The sequence below is a fragment of the Leptodactylus fuscus genome, chromosome 1, assembly GCF_031893055.1.
Source record: "Leptodactylus fuscus isolate aLepFus1 chromosome 1, aLepFus1.hap2, whole genome shotgun sequence".
NCBI lineage: Eukaryota > Metazoa > Chordata > Amphibia > Anura > Leptodactylidae > Leptodactylus > Leptodactylus fuscus.
Window position 1 is genome coordinate 36,058,545 of NC_134265.1, and position 17,512 is coordinate 36,076,056.

Sequence of the window (17,512 nt, forward strand, 5' to 3'; positions counted from 1 at the left end):
TCCCCCTATGGCTCACCATACAGAAGAGGGCGCTAGCTTTCCAGGCACACATCCAGGGGAGCAAGCCTGACTCCTACCACCACCAAGCATGGCTAAGCCACCTGAGCAAACCAGACATTCAACAACCAAACAGCAGCCAACCACCAAACCAAAAACTCCAACAGATGATAACCAAGGCCGAAATAAAGGCGACCACAGAGGCAAACAGAGAGCGGTACATTGAAGAATGGAGAAACGAAATAAATAACTCCAAGAAACTCACCGTGTACCAATCCCTACAAAGGGACTACACCATGGCCACCTACCTGGAGAGAATACGCCACCCCAAGCACAGACAGACCCTGAGCCGATACAGACTGAGCGCCCACAACCTAGAGATAGAGACGGGGCGATACAGACAGACGTACAAGCCACGGGAGAAGAGACTGTGCCAGCACTGTGACCAGGGGGCCCTAGAAGACGAGACCCACTTCCTGCTACACTGCACCAAATACTCAGCTATGAGGGCCGTCTACTACCAAAGACTCTCTGCCCACATCCCAGACTTCATATCTGCAGACGAGAAGAGGAAACTCTACATCCTACTGGTAGAAGAAGAGGCCACTGTGGAGATCGCTGCCCAATACGTGTCCAGCTGTCACCAAACAAGAGGAAGATGAGACTCCATGGACTGTTATATTTATCCCAAAACACCCGCCCCACCCCCCCCCCACCCCCACCTCCCCATATAGCAGTCACCAACGAAGAGGAAGATGAGACTCCATGGACTGTTATAACCGAACCCCCCCCCCCATACCCACCACCCACCCAACCCAACTCCCCCCCCCACCCACCCACTTTACTAGCTTTGGCAATGCCAAATACCTATTCGGACGTGCCAATAAAGCATTTTTTGATTTGATTTGATTTGATTCCCCTGGCTGGGAACGTGAACCCACCAGTAGTAATGAACAAACAGACGGAGATCCAGCAGGCTTAATAAAATCTTTTCTTCTTTATTCCAGACAAAAAATTAAAAATTGCAACCTGAAAGTGGACATCCAGTAATAAATGGTGATAGATGGTATAACGCCATCATGTCCAGCAGTATCAAGCACCCTGACATGAAGTTTGATGTTTGTGCTCACCCTCTACAATTGTTCCTCCTACTCATACTCCTCCTTGCACACTTCTGCTCCTACTAGGCTCAATTCACACTAATTCGCCCAAACTCTTCTGGTTAGAGGCTCAATCCACCCTGATTCCGCCAACTGTGCTGGTTAGAAGCTCTTTATAAGTCATGCCAAGTAATACACTGGCACACATGGCTGACTTAATGTTAGGTTGTAGAGATGAGCGAACACCCAAATGTTCGAAGTTCGAAATCCGATTCGAACAGCCGCTCACTGTTCGACTGTTCAAACGGGTTTCGAACCCCATTATAGTCTATGGGGAACATACAGTATACTAGTTAAGGGGGAAACCCAAATCCGTCTCAGGAGGGTCACCAAGTCCACTATGACACCCCAGGAAATGATGCCAACACCTCTGGAATGACACTGGGACAGCAGGGGAAGCATGTCTGGGGGCATATAAGTCACTTTATTACATGGAAATCCCTGTCAGCTTGCGACAGGGATTTCCATGAACATGAAACGGGGGAACAGATGGGGACATGAAACTGGGGGAAGAGATGGGGGGACATGAAACTGTTGGCAGATGAAGGGGGTACGGCATGACACTGGGGGCAGATGGGGGGACATGAAACTGGGGGCAGAGATGGGGGGACAGGAAACTGGGGGCAGAGATGGGGGGACATGAAACTGGGGGCAGAGATGGGGGACATGAAACTGGGGGCAGAGATGGGGGGACATGAAACTGGGAGCAGAGATGAGGGGACATGAAACTGGTGGCAGATGAAGGGGTTATATGAAACTGGGGGAGAGATGGCGAAGGGACATATAATGTACGGGTGACTGTAGTAGGATTATACTGTGTGGGAGCACATGAAAATTGAATGAGAATGGGCGGAGTCAACATAAAAGTGGGCGGAGCTAAATTCGCCACAGCGCGTGCCGCATATTTTGTCCCTCTTTCTAATCTTCAAAAGTTGGGAGGTATGCCTAAAGCCATCAGAAAATACATATTTCCGATGGCTTTAGCCACTCAGAAGCCGCGCTACTGTCTGCAGCAATGCTATTAAGCTGGAACGCACGCCGTTATAGATGCACATTCCAAACTGAATTGGGTCACCGCAACATGAGGAACTGTATTGCGGGGTCACGGCATTAGAAAGGTTGAGAACCACTGTAATAGGAGGTAGTAGTCCCTCTGATAGCTGAGCTTTTGCAATGGCCATGGTAACTGTAGTGGTGGTCCAGAGTGTGGGGCACCTCTCATGGAACACACAACAAGTCAATTTTCAAAAGTAGTATAGCAAAAGACACAGTCCTTTATTGACCAAAAGTTTCATTACTGAGGACTTCCATAAAGTGCAGCAATACCTCACAGTGATACAGTCTCTCATGTACAATTCAGCAGGTGCATGCGAGGAGGATTCCCTTGTAAACTGACAAGTAAGGGCTGATGCTGACACAACTTTCCTCAGATTTTGTAGTCTAAAGTATTGAGGAGACACAGTCCAGATTATAGCTACAGAAGAGGGATCTTCTCCTGGTGGGAGACTAATTTGGGGTATATGTAGTTACTTATGGTTAATGCTCCATGGTATTCGATAGCCGGATGCAGACCTAAAAGACACATGGTTTGGAAACCACGGAGCACTGGACTTGACCAGAGGCCTTCTTTGGGTTCAGGAATGCAGAAAGGCTCCTTTATAGCTGCTCCTATCAGGTTCACTCCTTCTTGGAGGTAGTAGAAGTGTGTTTGTTATCCCCTCTGTATGGACTGGTGAAGGGTCCCAGGAGAATCTGTACCTTACATGGATCTCGAAATTCACCATGCAGTGCCTAGGTTTGGTATAGCAGCAGGTGATGTTACATCATAGACTATCCTCTACAGAACATGGCTTCCCTGGTTTCCTATCCCCTGCTAAAAGGAAGGTGGGGCTAAAGTCTCCACCCACAGCTTGCTAGAAACTTCTCTGCAAAAAGCTTGTGCTGTGTATATGCAGTGAGCAAGGAGGTGCACAATGGCGGTGGTAGTCCAGGGCTGATGGGGATAGTAGTCACGGTGGTATCACAGGCCTGAGTGGTATACAACCCTGTTCCCCTGTCACATACAAGTACCTTTCCTTTCACTTTCGGCTGTTACTTTTCTACAGTGTACAGGCTGTAATGACTTCTGTGACTAAGAGTCCAGTAACAACGGTTTTGAAGAACTTTACTTGAAAAATCTCTTGTGCATGCAAAGTACAGATATCACAGTCTCTTTAGTAGCAAATAGCAGTATAGCTTTTACAGTTCTCACAAGTAATTGCAGCACTGTCTGCACAGCAGTCTGTAGCGGGGTGGGAAATGTTATACCTCATTCTTTGTATACTGTCCATGCTGTCATTTGGCTGCTACATCTGTTATAAAGTGTATAGGGCGGCACAGAAGGGAGAGTCATTCTCCATCCTTAATCCCTAGAGTTGAAGTACTGAGTGATTGAAAAGTCCTTGTTTCACTAAGGACTGAGTAGAATCCGCGCAAGTACACGCAAAGACTCAGGGGTGTTCGGGACACAGACAGAAAGTTGAGTCTGTGGAAACCGAGCACTAGGCCAGAGACTGTTGGTATATACATATATGCAACAGATATAGACTTATTGTATTATACTGTGTAGGAGGAACTTATAGCTTCCGGACACTAGATGGCGATGTTATTATTGTTATGTGCTGAATACATGTAATGATATGCTATGGAGGCTTGTCTATATCTCAGAATGCTGCATATCTATGGTTAAGGTCCTTTCCAGTGTATTCCTTGTTATATTGCTGTATAGACATGCTGATGGATGTTACCTCATGTTCTGAGAAGTAAACTGAAGATTAACCCATATAATCTACTCTGAAGCTTTCTTCTGCGACTGCACTCTGCAACAGAGACTTGCACATAAAAGTGCAAAGATTCAGGGGTGTTTCAGTAAAGGGACACTAAGCCAGAGACTTTCACATCAGAGATTAGTTCAATGAAAACAGAGTGACTGTTTGGGAGTTCCCACTAAGAGAGGTCGGTGTGACCCTCGAGAAGTCAAGAGTGACCCTCTATTGTCTTAATTGCCCTAGAGGGGTGGGAGCTCACAGCTGACTGGCCATCAGCTAGTATGGGGAAGGGACCCTCTGAGATATGGTACACCCCATATGAACTAATAGGGAAGGGAGAGAGAGAGAGAAGTTGAAGAAGCCCAAGAAAAAAAGTAAAATAAAAAAAATAATAATAAATAAATAAAAATCTGTGACGGGTCTGTTTGGCCCTAGAAAATGTGACTGGTCTGTGTGGCCCTAGAAAAATCTGTGATGGGTCTGTGTGGCCCTAGAAAATGTGACGGATTTGTATTGCCCTAGAAAAATCTGTGAAGGGTCTGTGTGGCCCTAGAAAATGTGACGGGTCTGTGTGGCCCTAGAAAATGTGATGGGTCTGTGTGGCCCTAGAAAAATCTGCAAGAGGTCTGTGTGGCCCTAGAATTGTGGAAAACATAAGTTGCCGCCCAAAAGTAAAAATGAAAATTTTTAAGAGATAGGACTGTTTGATAGTAAATTTTGGAACCAATGGGGATTAGATCATGCAGGACAGATACAGGAGCATAAGTTACAAAGGGGAATATATGCTCTGATTAAAGAACAGAATGGGAGGAGTGCAGAGTCAGCCGGTATGGAAATGAGCCCAAGAGATCCTACTAATATTATAAATGTGAAAGTTTGCGTGTTTGGATGTTTGTGAGTTTGGATGTTTGTTCCTCAATCACGCTAAAACGCCTGGACGGATTTACGTGCAATTTTCCACAAACATAGTTTTCCCTTAGGATTGAGTCACAGGCTACTTTTGGTGCCACTAAACAACATGGCTTCCTAGCAGGAGACTCACAAAAGCAGGACTCCTAGCCCCAGCTATAGACTCACACACACTGCCTGGCATTTCCTGCCTCAACCTGCCTGCACACTCCTTACTGTCACCTCAGGAGTAGCTCTCACTCTACTCACTCACATTTACATATAGCTTTCCACTATACATACACAATACAACACATCCCATTGTAATTACATGTATCTCCTATCACTGCTATATACAGTACCTGATACATATATACTCCTGTACACAGGCTGTATATACTATATAATTACATGTATTACCTATCACTGCTATATACAGTGCCTGATACATATATACTCCTGTACACAGGCTGTATATACTATATAATTACATGTATCTCCTATCACTGCTATATACAGTTCCTGATACATATATACTCCTGTACACAGGCTGTATATACTATATATTACATGTATCTCCTATCACTGCTATATACAGTACCTGATACATCTATACTCCTGTACACAGACTGTATATACTATATATTACATGTATCTCCTATCACTGCTATATACAGTACCTGATACATATATACTCCTGTACACAGGTTGTATATACTATATAATTACATGTATCTCCTATCACTGCTATATACAGTACCTGATACATATACACTCCTGTACACAGGCTGTATATACTATATATTACATGTATCTCCTATCACTGCTATATACAGTACCTGATACATATATACTCCTGTACACAGACTGTATATACTATATAATTACATGTATCTCCTATCACTGCTATATAAAGTACCTGATACATATATACTCCTGTACACAGACTGTATATACTATATAATTACATGTATCTCCTATCACTGCTATATACAGTACCTGATACATATATACCCCTGTACACAGGCTGTATATACTATATAATTACATATATTACCTATCACTGCTATATACAGTACCTGATACATATATACTCCTGTACACAGGAGTACACCTGATACATATATACTCCTGTACACAGGCTGTATAACACATCACATTGTCTGTATCACAACATACACAATATAACACATCAAATCACATTTGCTAGCCCACCAAACTTTTTAAAGCACTTTTATAGTTTCACACGTCTGTGTCCGCCCAATACTCAACTCATCGCAGACGAAGTCGCGGGTAAAAGCTAGTAGTTTAAATAAAGAACAGTTGGAAAAGGAGGTAATAAACTGTTGATAAGTTGGAAAAATAAGAAACAAGGTATTAAGTGTTTGTATATTTTCCTTAGTGTAAGGAAATGTATAGTGAGCACCCACTCACAGTCCAGCTAAAGGGTTAATGTGGTCTGCACATAGCATTGTGTTGTTAGCGCCATGTGAGTGGTGACTAGATAAAGATATTGTCAGGATACGGAGTCGCCGCGGTCTCCTTGCTGCGCGGAGTCTCCCTGGGAGACGTGTTAGGAGTTCTATTGGGTGTGCTTAGGTCATTAAGGGTTAATCTTTTCCTTGCCTTCAGTCTCCATGCCATTTGCCATCAGGTGTGTTTCTCTGCTGCTATTTAAACCCCACCCAGGCATGGATCCTTGCCAGCCATTCACTTTGTGTTTCCTGGTCCCCCTGTTCAGTCTGATTCCTTGTCTGTTTGTATTCCATATGTTTCTTGGTTTTTAGACCCGGCTTGTATTTTTGACTATCCCTTGTCTTTTGATTTGGTACCTTTTATTATATCTCCTGGCTTGACCTCTTGCTCGTCTGACCTCGCCTTCTCTTCTGTGTCTTGCTGGGACTTGTGGTCCTCCATGGTTCCATGCTGTTTAGTCTTTTGTTTTGCATGGCATTGACACTGTGCTTTCTGTTTAGGTGTGACCCCGTGACTCCAGTCCCTAGGACTTTCAGGGCCTCCTCTCCCCTTATCCTAGCCGCCGGATAGAAGGTTAGGAGCCGTGGTAGGCACACTTCAATTAGGAAGTGCATTGGTCTGCCTCATCTCAGATACTACAGCATAGTCATAGATGCAGGGCCTGCGACCCCTTTTGTCCTTAGTTGCACAGTGTTGCTTTCCCAGCTGTGTCACCTTGCACTGCCTGACCCTGACTCCAATCCTTACATAATGGCTGGCCCTTACCCTAGACAGGCCGCCCTGCGGTTTAGTATGGATGCCGAACACTCCGTAACTGACCGCCTGGACGAACTGTCAAGGCAGGTGCAGGGCATGGCTGGGTTAATTAACCAAGTCTCGCAGCATCTGGAGGCTTTGCCTGATCCAGCATCAGCCGCTGCAGGTTCTTCTATTCAAACACCAGTTTTTCCCATATTGAATACCCGTCAGGATCCTAAAATGTTCTTGCCTGACCGTTTTGACGGTAAACCAGACAGATTCCGAACATTTCGGGAATCTTGCCGTTTATTTTTCCATTTTAATTTCCTTTCTTCTGAAGCAGAGCAGGTGGCGCTGGTGGTGTCCCTTCTACGAGGGTCACCACAAGACTGGGCCTTGGCTCTACCTGCTGGAGCTCCTGAATGGAATTTGTTAAGTAAATTTTTTCAAACATTAGGTCAGATTTATGATGACCCTAATAGAGTTGCCTTGGCCGAGTCCCATCTGTTGTCTATTCAGCAGGGAGTTAGAACGGCCGAGGACTATTGTACGGAGTCGTCAGTGGAGCTCTCAGTCAGGGTGGACAGACAGACCTTTGTTAACCCTTTTTAGACAAGGCTTATCTGATTCTGTAAAAGATGCTCTAGTAAGTCATCCAGTCCCTGAAAATCTAGGAGACTTTATGCCCTTGGCTATTTCTATTGATAGGAGGCTTAGGGAAAGGCGTAGAGAGAAATTAAGCAAACCTGGGTCCTCAGCTAAATCCTGGTCTGTCCTTTCGGAACCTATACCTCCTTCTGCTGTCCCTACCTCTAGTCCTATATCTGAAGAAGAACCGATGATATTGGGGTCCACAACCGCCTCCAGGAGAAAGTATCGCCTAGAAAACGCTCTGTGTCTGTATTGCGGCAAACCTGGACATATCCTGAGAAACTGTCCAACCAGACCTAAACCACCGCCGGAAAAACGCCAATGCCTGAGTCATTTCCGGGAGGGTCACTCAGGCACACAGGTACCTCCTAATAATATTGAGAAATGTTTACTCCCTGCTATTCTTGTTAATGGTAATAAAACTTTTGCATGTCAGGCGATGGTGGATTCAGCTGCCGCCATGAACTTCATCCATGAAGTTGTGGCACAAGCTCTAGGAATTGAATTAATTCCCTTGAAATACCCATTTCAGGTATCTGGAGCAGATCTAACCCCTTTGTCTGAAGGGAAAATCTTAGCCCGTACTGCTGAGGTGCAGTTTTTTGTCGACAGTTTACATGTTGAAAAAGTGTCATTTTTTGTTATGAAAAAACTTGCTGCAGACGTTATTCTTGGTTTACCCTGGTTGCGTGTACATAATCAAGTGTTTGATTGGGAAACTTTGGAGTTGGTTAGATGGGGAGATTCCTGTACTTCTCATCTTAATACTGTTTGTACTATCAAAAACTATATCAAAATTTCGGAATTTATTACTGAGTTCAAAGACGTCTTTGATGAGCTCAATGCGGAAGCCTTGCCTCCACATCGACCTTATGACTGCACAATTGATTTGGTTCCTGGAGCTAAACTATCCAAAGGTCGCATTTTTAACCTTTCAGCTCCAGAGCGCAAGTCCATGCGTCAGTACATTAAAGAGAGCCTATCTAAAGGACATATCCGACCTTCAGTTTCTCCTGTGGGGGCGGGGTTTTTCTTCGTTGAAAAAAAAGATGGTGGTCTCCAACCTTGTATTGACTACAGGGAATTGAATAAAATTACGGTCAAAGACCAACATCCTCTGCCACTCATCCCGGATCTTTTTAACCAGGTGGTGGGGGCTCGATGGTTTTCTAAAATTGACCTCCGCGGAGCTTACAACTTGATTCGGATAAGAGACGGGGATGAGATGTCATTTTGAATACCTAGTTATGCCTTTTGGTTTGAGCAATGCTCCGGCGGTATTTCAACGTTTTGTGAATGACATTTTTAGGGATCTGTTAGGTAGATATCTAGTAATTTATTTAGATGACATCCTCATATTCTCACCGGACTGGGAGTCACATCAGCAACATGTAAAAGAGGTTCTTCTTAGGCTACGTCAAAACCACCTCTGTGCTAAGTTATCCAAGTGTCAATTTGGAGTCCAGGAGATAGGTTTTTTGGGATACATCCTTACTCCTGGTACCATTGGTATGGATCCCAGAAAGGTATCTGCTGTACTTGAATGGGAGAAACCTACTACCTTAAAAGAAGTTCAAAGGTTTCTAGGTTTTGCCAACTATTACCGAAAATGTATCCGAATTTTTTCTTCTATTGTTAAACCTCTCACCGATTTGACCAAAAAGGGGGCGGATCCTGCCTCCTGGACACCAGAGATGGAGGTAGCGTTCGCCACCTTAAAACAACTCTTTACTTCTGTCCTAGTCCTGGTCCATCCTGATCCTGAATTGCCCTTTATTGTAGAGGTTGACGCTTCAGAAGTAGGTGTAGGAGCCGTCCTGTCTCAGGGCACTGAACCATTTACCAACCTCCAACCTATCGCCTACTTTTCCAGGAGGTTCTCCACTACCGAGGCCAATTATGATGTTGGCAATAGAGAGCTTCTGGTGATTAAGTGGGCCTTTGAAGAGTGGAGACACTTCCTGGAGGGGGCCAGACATAAAATTACTGTACTAACCGACCACAAAAACTTATTATATTTAGACAAGGCGAAAAGATTAAATCCCCGTCAAGCCAGGTGGGCTCTATTTTTCACTAGGTTCCACTTTGTAATTACCTACCGTCCCGGCTCAAAGAATACTAAAGCAGATGCCTTGTCCAGAAGTTTTGGTCTTAGTGGTAGTTCTGATGGGGAACCTGAAAATATACTTGCTCCTGGGGTGGTAGTGGCAGTTTTGACCTCGGATCTTGAAACCCGTATTCTCAACACTCAGGATGCTGCCCCTAGTGCACTACCACCAGGTAAATTGTTTGTCCCTAGCCACCTCCGCTTGGAGCTCTTAGAGGAGATCCACTCCTCTGTTCTGGCAGGTCATCCAGGCATTACTGGTACTGGGAATCTGTTATCACGTACGTATTGGTGGCCATCTTGGCAACGAGATGTTAAAAATTTTGTTCATTCTTGCGAGACCTGTGCCAGATCTAAGGTGTCCCATGAACTTCCAGCGGGTCTTTTACATCCACTCCCGCTACCCAATCGACCCTGGTCACACATCTCCATGGATTTTATTACCGATCTCCCGTCCTCTAAAGGGAAATCGGTAATTTGGGTTGTAGTAGATCGTTTTTCTAAGATGTCCCACTTTGTTGCCTTGAAAAAATTGCCTTCAGCTAAATTGTTGGCCTGGTTGTTTATCCGCCACATTTTACGTCTGCATGGTATTCCTTCAAATGTGGTGTCGGACGGGGCGTACAGTTTGTGTCCAGGTTTTGGAAAGCCTTTTGTAACAGGTTGGGAGTCTCTCTTTCTTTCTCCTCAGCCTTCCACCCAGAGACTAACGGTCAAACAGAGAGATTGAATCAATCTTTGGAACAGTATTTGAGGTGCTTTGTGTCTGATTGCCAAGATAAATGGAGTGAATATTTGCCCATGGCTGAGTTTGCACTAAATAATCATGTCAACTCCTCGACTCAGTCATCTCCTTTCCACATTAACTATGGTTTTCACCCCAGATTCTCCTCAGGAACAGGCAATGAATTCGCCTTTTCCTCAGTAGAGGACGTTGCTAAATCTCTCTGTACGGTATGGGCTGAAAGCCTGGCATCACTGAGAAAAGCCCAGGCTAATCAAGTAAATTTCGCCAACAGAAAGCGCCGCCCTGGACCTGACTTTGTGGTGGGTGACAAGGTCTGGTTATCCACTAAAAATCTCCAACTTCGTGTTCCATCTACTAAGTTTGCCCCGCGTTTTATTGGTCCATATCCCATTTCTGAAATAATCAACCCTGTGTCATTCAAATTATCACTTCCTAGGTCCCTCCATATTCACCCAGTTTTTCATAAGTCCCTATTCAAAAAGTATGTTCCGGCAATGGTCACTCGTTCCCCACCCGAACCAGTGATCGTTCAGGGGGAACTAGAGTATGAGGTGGAATGGGTCATTGATTCACGCAGAGTGCGGAATTCCCTTCAGTTCCTCATACATTGGAAGGGGTATGGACCAGAGGAGCGTGTTTGGGTGGCAGCCAGAGACCTTCACGCTCCTAGATTGGTGGAGAAGTTTTTCCGTTCTTACCCTACTAAGCCTCAAAGGGGGGGTACTGTCAGGATACGGAGTCGCCGCGGTCTCCTTGCTGCGCGGCGTCTCCCTGGGAGACGTGTTAGGAGTTCTATTGGGTGTGCTTAGGTCATTAAGGGTTAATCTTTTCCTTGCCTTCAGTCTCCATGTCATTTGCCATCAGGTGTGTTTTTCTGCTGCTATTTAATCCCCACCCAGGCATGGATCCTTGCCAGCCATTCACTTTGTGTTTCCTGGTCCCCCTGCTCAGTCTGATTCCCTGTATGTTTGTTTTCCATATGTTTCTTTGTTTTTAGACCCGGCTTGTATTTTTGACTATCCCTTGTCTTTTGATTTGGTACCTTTTATTATATCTCCTGGCTTGACCTCTTGCTCGTCTGACCTCGCCTTCTCTTCTGTGTCTTGCTGGGACTTGTGGTCCTCCCTGGTTCCATGCTGTTTAGTCTTTTGTGTTGCATTGCATTTACACTGTGCTTTCTGTTTAGGTGTGACCCCGTGACTCCAGTCCCTAGGACTTTCAGGGTCTCCTCTCCCCTTATCCTAGCCACCGGATAGAAGGTTAGGAGCCGTGGTAGGCGCACTTCAATTAGGAAGTGCATTGGTCTGCCTCATCTCAGATATTACAGCATAGTCATAGCTGCAGGGAACGCGTCCCCTTTTGTCATTAGTTGCACAGTGTTGCTTTCCCAGCTGTGTCACTTTGCACTGCCTGACCCTGACTCCAATCCTTACACGGACATCTTTGTGAACGGACACTTAAGGACAGACAAGGACTGTAAAAGAACGCACATGATGTCCCATTAAATCAATGCAAAATGTAGCGGACACAGCTAGTGTCCGATGCTAATGTCCACGCAAGATTTTGTGCGGACTTTAGCATCAGACACTAGCTGTCAGACACCGACGCTAGTGTGAACGCCCCCTTACAGTTAAAACTTCAGCAACTACTTCAGTTTGGGCATTAGTTTCAGTCACAGGGGTGAGATCCTGTACTGACTGCGTCACAGCAGCAGCATATGAGGTGCTCTGACTGACATTTCCCTCAGGCTTGTTTACTGTGACAGGATTTGAGCTGGTCTCAGGCACCCAGCTCACTATAGAGTTGGTACAGTGAGCATATACCTCACAATTACGGGCAGTATGGCCAGAAACCCCACAAACATCACAGGTACGAGGCTCAGGGCAAGCCCCGGCCTCATGACCACTTTTTTGACAATTCCTGCAGACTTTTCCTGTCAGACATTCCTCCCTAACATGGCCATATTGGTGACAGTCTCTACAGAACTTGGGCTGTCCTGGGTAAAAGAGGAATCCTCTGTTCCCAGCAATGTTACAGTTGGCAGGAGGGTGAGACAGACCCCCTATGTTGTCCGGGTCTACTCTCAACCTGACCCAAAATTTGACTTTACAATTAAAGATGCCAAATCGATTGTGCTGCTTAACACCACCTTTACCTGACAGACAATCCTTGTGTAAGTAGGCCTTGACTAACTCCACATCTGTATAAGGGTTGTATAGGTGAACTGTCAGAGGTTTTTCCTCTCTCCCAATTAAGGGTGTAAAAGGATTCTGAACCTGCATCAATATGTAAAAATGGTAGTACATGTGCTGAAAAAATGCCCAATCATACGATCAACATATATAGCTAAAGAGCAAACGCCAAAAAGCACAAACGCCAAAAAGGACGGAATCATATATCAATGAAAATGTATTAGATGTAAGACACAGAATAGGGCAAACAGAAACATGTACTATGTGAATAGAACCAGATAACAACTACCTGCAGTCATGGTGACAGAAACTGGTACGGCACTTGCTAAAAGAGGGTGGCCCTGGCATCAGTCTGTTTGCCCTAATCTGTGTCTCACATCTAATACATTTTCATTGATATATGATTCCGTCCTTTTTGGCGTTTGCGCTTTTTGGCGTTTGCTCTTTAGTAGAGATGAGTGAACACTAAAATGTTCGAGGTTCGAAATCCGATTCGAACAGCCGCTCACTGTTCGAGTGTTCGAACGGGTTTCAAACCCCATTATAGTCTATGGGGAACATATACTCGTTAAGGGGGAAACCCAAATCCGTCTCAGGAGGGTCACCAAGTCCACTATGACACCACAGGAAATGATGCCAACACCTCTGGAATGACACTGGGACAGCAGGGGGAGCATGTCTGGGGGCATCTAACACACCAAAGACCCTCTATTACCCCAACATCACAGCCTAACAACTACACACTTTACACATTCCAAAAAACCTCTATCAAAGTGGGAAAATACCTGGAAACCTTCTTTACTCCCCAAATGGATGGACACAAACCCCAATTTAAGCTGAACAAACAGTAACAACCACCCCTTTAAATCACGTTCCCCATGACAACCACGGATGGAATAGACAATGGGAAATCCAAAAGCCCTCACCCTTAACTATCATTTTGAGTGTGTGTGTGTGTGTGTGTGTGTGTGTGTGTGTGTGTGTGTGATGTGGTAAGACCTTCCAAAATTCACTTTTCTAGCCCTTAACATGAGCCCTTCCAAACAAAGTTACAGGACCTTAAGCTGAGCTACCAGCAGAGATTGAGGCCCTTGGCATGAGTAGAGCCTTGCACCAGCAGTGTTTTTGTCCCTTAGGGTGAGTTGAGCCTTGTACCAGCGTGTGTCCCTTAACATCAGGCGGGCCCTAAGTTCTGTACTTTGCACAAAATTTCCACATTAACTAGGCTGAATGGTACAAACCTTAGTAGGCCCGAGAACCAGGAACAGGTCTTGCAATGGCTGTCGGATAACGCTTAAAGCACATTGTCCACCAGCCAGTCAGCCTCTACCTCCTCTCCTCCTCTTACCCAACAGTCTTGTCCTCCTTCCACCCAAAATTCCCAATCTTCCCAGAACAATAACCCAAACTTTCCCTGCTCCCCAGAGCTGTTCTCCCTTCCTTTGACTGTACCGCAACCTGCCCCTCCATTTCGCGATTCCACGGACCTAACAGATGAGTATCTGTGTCCAGATGCTCAAACACTAGAGTCTCCTCCATCTCCGGTCGATTTGGTGGCGGATGACCAGCAACCCACCCTCATCGACGATGATGAGACGCAGTTGCTGTCAGGGCAGCCAGTTGACATGCGCATTGTGCAGGAGGAGGAGGTGAGACAGGAGTTGGAAGAGGAGGTGGTGGACGACGAGGACACTGATCCCACCTGGACAAGGCGGATGTCAAGCTGGGAAAGTACTGTGGATGTTGAGGCAGGTGCAGCACCAAAAAGGGTAGCTAGAGGCAGACGTCAGCAGCTCAGGCGAAGCCAGGCTACACCCGGAATCTCCCAAGATGTTCCAGTTTGTACCCAGCCCCGAAAAACTCCCGCCTCGAGGGCACGTTTCTCGAAGGTGTGGAGTTTTTTCAAGGAATGCGCCGAGGACAGATATAGTGTCGTCTGCACAATTTGCCTCTCGAAATCGAGTAGGGTCTCTGAGAAGAGCAACCTTTCCACCACTTCAATGCACCGTCATTTGGAATCCAAGCACTGGAATCAGTGGCAGGCAGCAACGGCAGGACAAACGTCGCCCGCCGTTCATGCCACTGCCTCTGCTCACAGTGCTGGCGATGCACTCCAGAGGACGAGCCAGGACATCACTTCATCTGCCTCCGCCACTTTGTTGACTTCTCCCTCATCCTCCCCTGTTCCTGTCTTATCTCCTTCTCCTGCACCATCAAAGGCACCATCAGGTGCTTCTTTACAACAACCCACCATCTCTCAGACATTGGAGCGCCAGCAGAAATACACCGCTAACCACCCACCCACGCAAGCCTTGAATGCCAACATCGCTAAACTGCTGGCCCAGGAGATGTTGGCGTTCCGGCTTGTTGAAACTCCGGCCTTCCCGGACCTGATGGCAACGGTGGCACCTCGCTATGCCGTCCCTAGCCGTCACAACTTCTCCCGGTGTGGTGTCCCCGCCTTGCACCAGCACGTGTCACTCAACATCAGGTGGGCCCTTAGTTCCGTGCTTTGCTGCAAGGTCCACTTGACCACCGACACTTGGACAAGCGCCTGTGGTCAGGGATGCTGCTTATCTTTAAGGACAGGCAGGGTGAATGTGGTGGAGTCTGGTCCCGGGGTGCAAACTGGGGTACCCTATCTCCTCTCCCAGGCCAAAATTCATGGCAGTAGACTGAAACCCTACGACGCTGCAACCTCCACCCCAGCTACTAGCGGCAAACGCTAAAACACTGGCGTGGGGAGACATCAACAGGCCGTGCTGAAGCTCATCAGCTTGGGGGACAGACAGCACAGTGCCTCCGAGGTCAGGGATGCCATCCTGGCTGAGATGGCATTTTTTTTTCCCTGCTACACCTGGGGCCTGGCATATTTGCGCCTACCTCCACCCCAGTTACTAGCGGCAAAAGCTAAAACACTGGCATGGGGAGACGTCAGCAGGCCGTGCTGAAGCTCATCAGCTTGGGGGACGGACAGCACACTGCCTCTGAGGTCAGGGGTGCCATCCTGGCTGAGATGGCAATGTTTTTTTCCCTGCTACACCTGGGGCCTGGCATTTTTGCGCCTGTGATAATGGCTGGAACCTGGTAGCGGCTCTGGAGCTTGCCAGCCTCCAACAGGTTCCATGTTTGGCCCACGTCTAACTTAGTGGTGCAACGTTTTTTGAAAACATACCCAAATGTACCGAAGCTACTGGTGAAAATGCGGCGCTTGTGCGCCCACTTTTGCAAGTGTACAGGAGCCGCTGCTAGCCTCAAAACACTCCAGCAAGGCCTACATCTGCCTGATGTCCACACACGCTGAAACGCTACATTCCATATCTTGACCAGAGTGTGTGAGCTGCACAGACCTTTGATGGAGTTCCATCTACAAAACCCAAGGGTTCCTCAAAGTCAGCTCCCAAAGTTTCTGCACCATGAGTTTCCAGGGGTGGCAGAGTTATGGCTATAGGCAGAGGCATGGATAGGGATGATGTCAAGGGGCAAACGCAGTGTGGATGTGGAGGCAAGCTAAGCAGAAAAAACTGGGGGTACAAGCAGAGGCATGGACTGGGGTGATATCTAGGGGCAAAAGCAGTGTGAATGTGGAGGCAAGCTAAGCAGCAAAAACTGGGGGTACAAGCTAAGGCATGGACTGGGGTGATGTCTAGGGGCAAAAGCAGTGTGGATGTGGAGGCATGCTAAGCAGGGAAAAAGGTGGCTAGAGGCAAAGGGATGTCCATTTCTAAATGTATAGGTCGAGGACAGACTGAGTGTGGTTTACACACTTTGCAATGCGACTCCCCGTCTCCCAGGCCTTTCATTCCAGGCTAAAGTACAGCGCAACCCACTCACATGCCCAAGGCTTCAACGGCCTCATCTCAAAAATTCTGGCCTAGGAGATGTTGGGGTCCCGGCTTGTGGACCCTCTGCCCTTTTTGGGCCTGCTGGCTACTGCGCCACCTCACTGTGCCATCCACACCAGTACTTTTCCCCAAACATGAGGCGGTCCCTAAGTTCAGCGCTTTGCCCAAAAGTTCCACGTGACCAGCTACGAATGGACAAGTGCATGCGGACAGGGACGCTACCTTTCAATCTTGGCATAGCGGTTTAATGTACTTGAGGCATGGACTGGGTCGCAAAATGTGGTGGACTGACTTATCTCCCCACACAACATTCCTGGGAGGAGGACTGAAACACCACCCTCCTCCTCCGCCGTTAAGTGGACCCCAGCTACGAACTGGAAACGCTGCAACACTGGTGTAGGGAGACGTCAGCAGGCCATGCTGAAGCTCATCAGCTTGGGGGACGGACAGCACACTGCCTCTGAGGTCAGGGATGCCATGATGAGATGAGATGGCAATTTTTTTATCCCCGCTGCCCCTGGGGCCAGGCTTTTTTGTCTTGTTGGAGGGCTCTGGAGCTTGCCAGCCTCCAACACGTTCCATGCCTGGCCCACGTGTTCAATGTAGTGGTGCAACGATTTTTAAAAACATACCCCAAATTAGCAGAGATAAGGGTGAAAGTGCGGCACTTGGACACCCACTTTCCCAAGTCTACAGTACCTGGAGCTAGCCGCAATACACTCCAGCAAGGCCTACATCTGCCTGAAGCACCTACTGTTGTGTGAGGTCACCACACGCTCAAACCCTAGATACCGTATGTTCAGCAGGGTGTGTGAGCAGCAGAGACCTTTGATGGAGTTCCATCTACAAAACCCAAGGGTTCCTCAAAGTCAGCTCCCTCAGTTTCTGCACCATGAGTGTCCA